The sequence below is a fragment of the Cyprinus carpio genome, chromosome A6, assembly GCF_018340385.1.
Source record: "Cyprinus carpio isolate SPL01 chromosome A6, ASM1834038v1, whole genome shotgun sequence".
In the NCBI taxonomy this organism is placed as follows: domain Eukaryota; kingdom Metazoa; phylum Chordata; class Actinopteri; order Cypriniformes; family Cyprinidae; genus Cyprinus; species Cyprinus carpio.
In genome coordinates, this window is record NC_056577.1 from 31,872,234 (window position 1) to 31,882,607 (window position 10,374).

The 10,374-nt window shown below is 37.2% G+C and overlaps 1 protein-coding gene across 2 annotated transcripts in view; it reads right to left on the bottom strand.

Annotated features, from left to right (window-relative positions):
- The window catches only part of arhgap9 (Rho GTPase activating protein 9), a 40,099-nt gene extending 31,342 nt beyond the window's left edge, over window positions 1-8,757 (bottom strand). For both annotated transcript variants that reach the window (XM_042759046.1, XM_042759045.1), the window contains exon 1: window positions 8,654-8,757. The gene's annotated coding sequence lies outside the window, so the exon portion shown is untranslated. The remainder of the gene's footprint in view (window positions 1-8,653) is intronic.
- Between the last annotated feature and the right edge of the window lie 1,617 nt (window positions 8,758-10,374).

A 10,374-nucleotide genomic window follows, 5' to 3' on the forward strand; every position in this document is an offset into this window, starting at 1 on the left:
ATGAGTCCTGGTGTCCACAAACACACAGCGAGCACAAATCAATGGATGAATCAGTGATGCGAACTGAGTGTGTGTGTGTGTGTGTGTGTGTGTGTGTGTGTGTGTGTGTGTGTGTGTGTGTGTGTGAGAGTGTGTGTGTGTGTGTGTGTGTGTGTGTGTGTGTGTGTGTGTGTGAGTGTGTGTGTGTGTGTGTGTGTGTGTGTGTGTGTGTGTGAGTGAGTGTGTGTGTGTGTAAGAGTGTGTGTGAGTGTGTGTGTGTGTGTAAGAGTGTGTGTGAGTGTGTGTGTGTGGGTGTGTTTTCTCTCTATATTGTGAAGTTGATCAGGTAATATGGACTGAAGTATGAGGTTGTGGCCGCTGTACTGTGTGTTCCTGTTCAGCCACAAATACACAACCACACACACTGCTACAGCAACCGTGTCTAATAATATCAACGCATCTGATTGCAGTAAACTTATGGTTAAAGATCTGAGCTGCTAAACAAGCACGCCACATCTGGTCGTGTCCCACAAACTAAAGAACTGCAGAATTCACAAAATTAACTAGTCATCATTATGCAATTTCAGGGAACAGCCATTAATCTCAGCTCATTCTGAGAAGGTATTAAACTGCTGCAGCCTCTGAACTTCTAGAGTTATTATATGTGAGAAGTTCACGCTTTTATTCATCAAGGATGCTTTAAATTGATCAAAGGTGACAGTAAAGGCATTGGTAATGTTACAGAAGATTTCCATTTCAAATAAATGATGTTCTTTTGAACTTTCTTTTCATCTGTGAATCCTGAAAAATAAAATCTATCACCGTTTCCACAAAAATATTAATGTTTTCAACATTGATAATAATCAGAAATGTTTCTTGAGCAGTAAATCTCTTTTGCCTCGTTTTCTCATTAGACTACTGCGTGATCATCGTTGCTAGGGAAACTTTGCTTTAATTACTGTGTGTCTTACCCTGGTAAATACGTGTGAATTGTGGGCGTTTGGTTTTGCGTTTGCCTATCGCGGGACTGGACAGTTTCGGTCTTCTAAATAGGGAGGCGTGACAAGCTGACTTCAATCACAGGTAATCAGGCAAATATATAAGTGGTAGGTGTCACCGCGGCAGCGGTCCCGCGGCAGCCCTCGTGTGAAGCCTCCTCGTGTGAAGACCGACGAGTGTAAAGACCATCGACTCTACCTGCGCGACTCCACCGAGAAAGGACACCGACAGGGCACTTGAGTATTGCTTTTCTCCCCTTCAATTTTTGTACAGCTCGTCCTCAAATTCTTATTTTGGACACTTGTATTCACTATGTGCTTTCAGATCTCTACTATCACTACTAACACTCGGAGAGCACGCTATGTACGTCAAAGGAAGGCCTGCCTGACAAATCTAAGGCCTGTCCCTCTGACCTCTACTCCAACGCTCTCTATTCCAGTTGGTCTCTGGAACTGCCAGTCCGCTGTTAACAAAGCAGACTTCATTTCTTCCATTGCTACTCATTCTGGTCTCAGCCTCATGGCACTGACTGAGACCTGGATCAAACCTGAGGACACTGCCACTCCCGCAGCCCTCTCCACTCATTTCACTTGTTCCCACACCCCTCGTACGACTGGGGGGAGGGGTGGAGGTACTGGCCTCCTTATATCGAAAGATTGGAAAATTTCTGATCTTCAACCACCACCTACAGGTCACGGTTCATTTGAATCACATGCTGTTACTGTAACCCCACCCTGTTCAAATCCACTTTGTGGTCATTTATCGTCCCCCCAGGTCAATTGGGAAACTTCTTGGAGGAGTTGGACGTGCTACTATCAAATTATCCTGAAGATGGTACTCCTCTGGTACTGCTTGGTGACTTCAACATCCACCTAGATAAACCCCAGGCTGCTGACTTCAACACTCTGCTCGCCTCATTTGATCTTAAGCGACTCTCTACTACAGCGACTCACAAATCGGGCAACCAACTGGACCTCATCTACACGCGCTGTTGCTCAGTGGACAACACTTTAGTTACTCCACTGCACACCTCAGACCACTTCCTCATTACTGCTAATCTAGCACTTACTCCTGAAGCGGCACACGCTCCAACGCGGGTCACCTTTCGACGGAACCTACGCTCACTCTCTCCATCTCGCCTATCCTCTGTGGTTGCATCCTCACTTCCTTCACTCTCGCAGTTTTCAGCTCTGGACACGAACAGTGCTACGGACACTTTTTGTTCCACTCTGACCTCTTGCTTGGACAACTTTTGCCCACTGTCGTCTAGACCAGCACGCACCACCCCATCTGCCCCTTGGCTGTCCGATGTACTCCGTGAACATCGCTCTAAACTCAGGGCTGCAGAGAGGAAATGGCTTAAATCAAGAAACTCTACCGACCTCAGTGTGTATCAGTCTCTCCTCTCTTCCTTCTCTGCAAACGTCTTCACTGCTAAAACATCATACTACCACGACAAGATTAACAACTGTTGTGACGCTCGGACACTCTTCAAAACCTTCTCTTCTCTTCTTAATCCGCCTCCACCTCCTCCTCAATCGACTCTTACAGCTGATGACTTTGCAGTTTTCTTCACAAATAAGACAAGAAACATCAGTGACCAATTCTCCACACTGCAGACTGAGGATAACTTCACAACGACTAATGCTCACTCGTTCTCCTCCTTCTCTCCACTCTCAGAGACGGACGCTTTTCCAAACTTATCCTCTCCAGTCATCCTACTACTTGCCCACTGGATCCGATCCCCACTCACCTCCTTCAAGCGATTTCTTCTTCAGTCATACCTTCACTTACTCACATTATCAACTCCTCTCTTCACTCTGGAACATTTCCCTCAGCATTTAAGCAGGCTCGGGTAAGCCCACTGCTGAAGAAACCATCTCTAAATCCAGCACTTCTAGAAAACCACAGACCGGTATCCCTTCTTCCATTCATTGCAAAGACACTCGAACGAGCTGTGTTCAACCAGCTCTCTATGTTTCTTGTACAGAACAACCTCCTGGACCGCAACCAATCTGGCTTCAAAAGTGGCCACTCAACTGAGACTGCCCTGCTCTCGGTTACTGAAGCCCTGCGACTGGCAAGAGCAGCTTCAAAATCCTCAGTGCTCATTTTGCTGGACCTGTCTGCTGCTTTTGACACTGTTAATCACCAGATTCTCCTATCCACCCTCAGAAAGATGGGCATCTCTGGAACTGCACTCCAGTGGCTTAACTCCTACCTGTCTGATAGATCCTTCATGGTGGTGTCTTGGAGGGGTGAAGTTTCTAAGTCACAACAACTTGCTACTGGGGTTCCTCAAGGCTCAATACTTGGACCGCTTCTCTTCTCCATCTACATGACGTCATTAGGATCTGTCATTCAGAAGCATGGCTTTTCCTATCACTGCTATGCTGATGACACTCAACTCTACTTCTCATTCCAACCAGATGACCCGACGGTAGTTGCTCGCATTTCAGCCTGTCTGAGTGACATTTCTAGCTGGATGAATGACCATCACCTTCAGCTCAACCTTACTAAGACTGAACTGCTGGTGGTTCCAGCTAACCCATCGTTTCATCACAACTTCTCTATACAGCTGGGTTCGTCAACCAAAACTCCTTCCAGGACAGCCAGAAACCTAGGAGTTGTGATGGATCATCAGTTAAGCTTCACAGACCATATTGCTACAACGACCCGGTCCTGTAGATTTGCCTTATTCAACATTAGGAAGATTAGACCCTTCCTGTCAGAGCAATCCACCCAACTTCTTGTCCAAGCTCTTGTTCTCTCCAGACTGGACTATTGCAATGCTCTCCTGGCGGGCCTTCCTGCATGTACTATCAAGCCTCTGCAACTGATCCAGAATGCAGCAGCGAGGGTTGTCTTCAATGAGCCGAAAACAGCCCATGTTACTCCTCTCCTCATCAGGTTACACTGGCTACCAGTAGCCGCTCGCATCAAATTCAAGGTACTGATGCTTGCCTACAAAACGACCACTGGCACGGCGCCAACATACCTAAACTTACTAGTTCAATCTTATGCACCCTCCAGAAGTTTGCGCTCTGCAAGTGAACGACGCCTTGTGTTGCCATCCCAAAGAGGTTCAAAATCACTCTCACGGACTTTTTCCTGGACTGCTCCCAGCTGGTGGAATGACCTTCCGATCTCAATTCGAACAGCTGAGTCTTTACTCATTTTCAAAAAACATCTAAAGACTCATCTTTTTCGCCTGCACTTAACTAACTAATATTAGTACTTACCTTTTTTTTTCTTTTTTTCTTTTCTATCATATGCCAAAAAAAAAAAAAAAAAAAAAAAAAAAAAAAAAAAAAAAAAAACCCTGGCTACATGTTCTGTACTAGACTAACTGAGACTTGTCATAGCACTTGTATACCGTTGTTGTTTTCTCGTTGATCTGATTGTTTCTACTGTTCTCATTTGTAAGTCGCTTTGGATAAAAGCGTCTGCTAAATGATTAAATGTAAATGTAAAATGTAAATAGAGATGTTTTTTTGTCTTCTGTATGTTTTTTTATACTGAATACTGCAGTAATGATGCTGAAAATACAGCTGTGCATCACAGAAATATATATAGGCTATATGAAATTATAATATTTCACAATTTTTTTTTTGATCAAATGAATGCAGCCTTGCTGAGCAGGAGACTTCTTCTTTTAAAAAAACATTAGTGTAAATGTAGTTCATCTGTAGTTTTTGTAATGCCACTCTGACGCAGCTCTTTATAGAGATCAGACTATCATGTATAAGAGATAACTATCATTTACAGCTCAGAGAGACAGAGGCATCATGGAGAACGAAGAGTGATTACATGCAAATACATCACATCGACTGTGCAAATACTGTTAGTGGAAAAATGACACTATTTGCATCATAAAAGCATAAGCCTTTCTTACTTTACTCTACAGTGCAGCTCATGCAGCAGTGTTTAAAGAGTCACAGTTAAAGCCACTGGTTAACCTTAGGTTTTACATGTAAAATATTGTATAAAAAAATTTATAATATGTATTAATGCCTGGGTTATAAAGTCCTGTGTTGTTGGTGTCAAACAAAACTAAAATTATTTAAAACCATGTTTTTGTTAAAATGTTAAGCTAAAAACAAAATATAAATATAAGATGAAAAACCTTAAAGGAAAATTATAAACAAGTATTAAAGTATTAAAATCACTGACTGAAATGCACAAACTAAAACTGAAATAAATATATTAAAAAAAAATACACATATATATATATATATATATAAACAATATTTAAAAGTAAATATATATATATTTAAAAAAATAAACTAATAATAATTATTAAAGATAAACATATATATATATATAATATTTAAAAATAAATATATTTATATTTAAAACAAATTAAAAAATTAACATAATAATTACTAAAAATAATGACGATAAAAGCTGATTCAAAAATATGAATAAAAACAGTAATATTATATAAATAATACTAAAATAACTGGTACTAACACTGAATATTAATGGCAACAAAGATAAACTGTGTGAAATAATAATGTGTGAAATAATAAACAAAAACACAAACCCCAAAAACAAAATATGACAAGCCCAATAGGTAGTGCTCAAACTATTCTAATGCATAATATTATATTGCTGTGATTAGTTTAAATATTAATTAAATAAATTAAGTAAAAATCTGGTAACACTTCTGGTAACACTTCAGCTTTTTTTGTTGTGTTTTTATGCATTGTACTTTCTAAAGGTGTAACAATGTATTATAATGCATTATAACTGTGTTTACAATTATTCATGATGCATTATGCATGCAGAATTAATGCATTTAAAATGCATGCTATATAAAGGGATGATTAATAAAGTGCTACCAAAAATGTGTCCTCATTTAGTGTGTGTGTGTGTGTGTGTGTGTGTGTGTGTGTGTGTGTGTGTGTGTGTGTGTGTGTGTGTGTCCTGCAGGAAGAACCCCATGGCTGTGAGGTTTTTCCATTACGATCTTCTGAACATTAGCGCTCACACAGTCACAGTCACATCTCTGTTCTGATCGACCCACAGCGAGACACAGACACATCTAATACCAAATCAACACTACAATCAAAAATATATGCACATAAATGTATAAGTACATCCTAAGATCATTGGTGCAAGTGGGTTTGAGCATCTAAACTGTCTTTTTAAGGCTTGACAGTATGAGTTTTCACTAAAAACAGATGCATTTAGGAGCATGCAGGTCCTTCAAAATTAAATGAATTTAAAAGTCATTCATAAAAATAAATAAATAAGGCATAATTTTAAGGTCTTACATTTATGGATGAAAACAGGAATCACAATATAGCTTAATGTCATTATTAAACTTCAAAAAGCATTATTTCAGTATATAAATATCAGCGCTGCACACTTCAAAATAAAAATGTGCCACTGTTTCAGAGCAGTTTGCAATCAATAAATAGCATGCATTATGCCAAGAGATCGCTGATGATTTACTGTTGATGATTTATGGCAATGTTTACTTTATGTTGGGTAAATTATAATTTGTTGTAGAAATTCAAAATTCAAAATAAGAGTCCCAAAATTGCATTAATTTTTTTTTTTTTTTTTTTTTTTACTCAGAAATTGCTTGTTAGTTCCACAAAACAGTTACAAAGTAATAGCAAGCAACACATTGAATTAAACGTGGAATTTTGAAGCGGACTGAAATAGTATTTTCTCATAGGCCTGGTTTCACAGACAGGGCTTAGACTAAGCCAGGATTAGGCCATTGTTCAATAAGGACATTTAAGTCATTTTTATAAACATGCCTTAGAAAAAACATTACTGGTGAGCATCTAGAGACAAAACAAGGACACAGACATATTTTAAAATCAATCAGTGCAAGTTTCTTTCAAGTGAAGCAGCTAAAACTTACATTTTAAGGCTTAAGCCTTGTCTGTGAAACTAGGAACTAATGTTTTATTAACGTCAAAATTATTACCTTTTTTTTTACAGTGCTATTTCAGACTTGTTTATAATTAAACGTCTATTATTTGATGGCATTACTTAATGCACACCTAATGTTTTTTTTATTCTGCTTGATACTTTAGCTTAAAAAACAAGCATATGTTGCTTTTAGGAAACACAATTACAAGTGCTTTTGTTCAGAATCTTACACAATAAAATATGATTTCGCCATAAGAGCGTCTCATTTCTTGAAGAACTTCTGTCATGAGCATTTAGAGTTGAATTAAATTCAAAGTGGTAAAGAAAGTGCAGCACTTTATAAAAGTAGGGCATCAGCTAAACTGAAGTTTGAAGTGTGGTAGGTTGAAATGTTTTACAGCATATTTCCTCTTCCTGTTTATATAGGAACTGCAGAACTGAGGCAGCAATTCATATGTGATTTAGCTTCAAAGAAATACAGAAGACAATGCAGAAAGTTCTCGAGCACAGTGAAGGTTCAGTCTGTGGAATCACAGATTACGACTGCGACTGAATGTTATAAATACACAGAATATTTATAAATATAACAGACAGCATTCACATGTGTGTCTGATCGTATGTGTGTGCTTTAGGACACGTTTCGTGTCTTGAAATGAACCGGATGGACAGAAAACAGCATGCGTTCAGCAGTTCCGACGAGATGATAAAGCCACAGTCAATCTGAAACTCACAGCCGATGCAAAAAATAATCTGCTTCATTCATGGGATTTTCAGAAAGAGAGCGTTTATGCATCAGATTTATGACGGCATGACTTCACAGCTTTGTTCTCGAGCGATCGTTACGCAATTTTACATTAAACGTGGCACTTCTTGTAAAAAAACTGAACACAGTGCCGCTCCTGGTACCAGATCAGACCAGAAGAAACCTCATAAATCACAAACATCTCAACTCTTTCGACTACAAGTCTTTACTTTCCTTCCATTTCCTGCTTCTCGCAAGACATCTCAACGTCTCAGCTGTGCTCAGATTTGACAAAGGATACCAAAACTGGCCCTTAAAAGTCAAAGATCTGAGTTTGAGTCCAACTGAGCTGCTCTCTGTGCATTTTAAAGCTCTAAACTCTTACTGTATGATGCCTAGCGACTCATTCGTGTCTGATTATTTCTGTTTAGAAGGTTACGAAACGTCTCCTATATTTCACGGTGAATCTCATGCAACCCAGAACATCTCTCACGGCTCGGTGGTTCCTCTCAGATCCGAAGTGACAGCATCACACTTAGAACAAGCCTGGGATGTTACCAAATGAAGAATAATTCAGCCACAGATAATCTCACACTGGGCGACCTTGCATCTGAATATTGAGTTCAAAATATTAGATAGCATCAAAATAACACATTGTTCATCTGTGTTTCCCGCATTATTACAGGTGTAAAAAATGTTGCACTAAATAAATGTTTACTGAAGCATGTAAATACTGTAGTTTATTGTAAATAAAATACTGAACAATTCACATGAACAACTAAAAGGCCTACTTAACATGCACTCTTTACAATAATATTTAATTTCTGCTCACTAGACAATGCAATGCAAAATATGCATGGTTAAGTAGGAATGATGACGTAATTAATAGTAAAAAAAAAAAAAAAATCTTTAGATAGATGTTTTTATTTATTTGTTTATACAAGTTTAATGTTGTGCGAATAATTAATATGTGGAGTGTGAAATAGCTGATGGTCGCATGTGTGTTTGTTTCGGAGCTGTGGTGCTCTGCTCGTGGCTTACCGGTAACTGCAGGTGCATCCGCGCGCGGTACAAGCAGGTGTCGGTGAACCGGACGGCGCTCGAGCTCTGACTCTGACGAGCTGCTGGAGGGGCGGGGCGGGGCTGTTTGGGCACTGTCACGTGACAGAGAACAGCCAACCAGAGGGAGGCTTAGAAGCCAGTGTTAGTTTGGTGACTCGTTTGTTTCCTCCTCTATTGTATTGTGTGGTGCCTTGGCAACATTACTGTTTAAACCGGAACACTGTCCTATATATATATATATATATATATATATATATATATATATATATATATATATATATATATATATATATATTCTGATGAAAGAAAATGATCTGAATTAATTAATGAATAAAAAAAATCAAGTAATTTTTATACATTATGGTAAGAAAATAGAAAAACAGTTAGTTAATGCTAGTATAAATAATAAATGGGGATCCGAAAGTATTAAAGCACACTGAAAAGCACGTTGAATTGAATTATTTATTTTGATTCTAACCTAGGGAATAAAAAGACAGTTTTGGGATTTTAAAGTGTATACACATACAGTATGTTCAATGTGTTGTACACACATAAAAAGACACACACACACACACACACACACACACACATATATATATATATAATTTACATTTATTTATTTATTTATTTATTTGAAAATCCTAAAACTTTATTTTTATTTCCTAGGTTAGAATCAAAATAAAATAAATCTGTCCCATATATATATATATATATATATATATATATATATATATATATATTTCTAACCTAGGAAATAAAAAGAAAGTTTGAGGATTTTTAAATAAATAAATGTTATGGTATGGTATAAAACCAAAAAGACACACACACACACACACACAACACACATATATATATATATATATATATATATATATATATATATATATATATATATATATATATATATATATATATATATATATATATTTGTTTGCCAGATTTATTTATTATTTTTCTAACCTAGGAAATAAAAATAAAGTTTTAGGATTTTTAAATAAATAAATAAATAAATGTTATTTTATAAAATCAAAACACAAAATATTTGTAAGTCAGATGTTCTTGGAACATTGTAATGAACAACTGTGTATCAAATAAGACAATTATGAAAACTGTGCATTTTTACTAGTCACCTCAGATTTTTGGAGCAGTCTAAAAATATAAATATGATATAAATATAAATAAAAGCACAAACATTTCCATCTGTATTCGCCACATTATTACTGTAAAAACCTTGAAATGCTGCACTAAAAAAGAAGACTTATAAATGTTTACTAAAACATGAATAGTATAAAAATACTGTAAATTAATACTGTAAATAATACTGTGTAATACTTAATAAAATACTGTAGTAAGATTAGCATTTGTACTAGTCATATTACATTTTATGACTAGTATATAAATATAAATATAAATATAAAGGTATACTAGAAAACATTAACAAATTCCTATCCCACTGAGAGGTGAATCTCACAATTATGAGCTTTAAAATTAATTAAATTAAATTAAACATTAAATAATCAAGCGCATTGATTTGTTAACGACGTTGACCAATCACATTGAAGCGTTCAGCTCTTTAACCAATACACTTAACGCTGCCATGAAGGAAGGGTCACGCCTGCGCTGTTGCATTATGGGTATCGTAGTCTTCCGCAGCACGAGTTCAGGGCAGTTCCGATGGACGAACGACAATTAAAAACTAC